Raw genomic sequence first — 786 nt, 5'->3', positions numbered from 1 at the left:
AAATTATAAGTTTCTCCAAAAATCTTATTTATATGTTTCTCAGGTGACATATTATTCATAACAATGACTCCCAGGTCCTTCTCATTTTCTACTTTTTTTATTCCTTCTTCTCCCAATTTATATGCTCCTGTTATTCTGTTTTTGCTTTTTCCAAATTCCATTATACTACACTTTTTTGTATTGAACTTCATCTCCCACTTCCTACTCCATTCCTGTACTTTATTTAGATCTCTCTGTAGTGATTCACAATCTTCTTCAGTTTTCACTCTTTTCAGTAGTTTTGCATCATCTGCAAAGAAGCTCATATAGCTTTCAATTCCTTCATCCATATAATTAATATATATAGCAAACATTATTGGGGCCAGAACTGTTCCTTGCGGAACACCGCTTATTACTTCATCCCATTTTGAGTGCTGGTTTCTTATCACTACTCTCATTTTTCTTTCTTGCAAAAAGTCTTCCATCCAATTTAGTAGTTTGCCCTGTATTCCTCCTTCAGTTTCTAATTTATTAAGCAACTTCTTATGTGGTACTTTGTCAAAAGCTGTCTTTAGGTCTAAAAATGCACAGTCCGCCCATCCATCTCTTTCTTGTATTATATCTATTAGCCTTGAATAGAAACATATTAAATTGGTGACGCATGATCGTCTTTTGTCTGAATCCAAATTGCCTTGGATTTAACACTTTGTTTTTTTCTAAATATTTTATCCATCTACTTTTGATAATTCTTTCACAAATTTTTGCTATTGTACTTGTTAGAGAGACTGGTCTATAGTTGGTAGGTTC

The sequence above is a fragment of the Oratosquilla oratoria genome, chromosome 10 (genome assembly GCF_046742065.1).
Source record: "Oratosquilla oratoria isolate Oo_2021 chromosome 10, ASM4674206v1, whole genome shotgun sequence".
NCBI lineage: Eukaryota > Metazoa > Arthropoda > Malacostraca > Stomatopoda > Squillidae > Oratosquilla > Oratosquilla oratoria.
The sequence above is the reverse complement of the archived record's forward strand: the minus strand, read 5'-3'. Positions refer to the sequence as shown.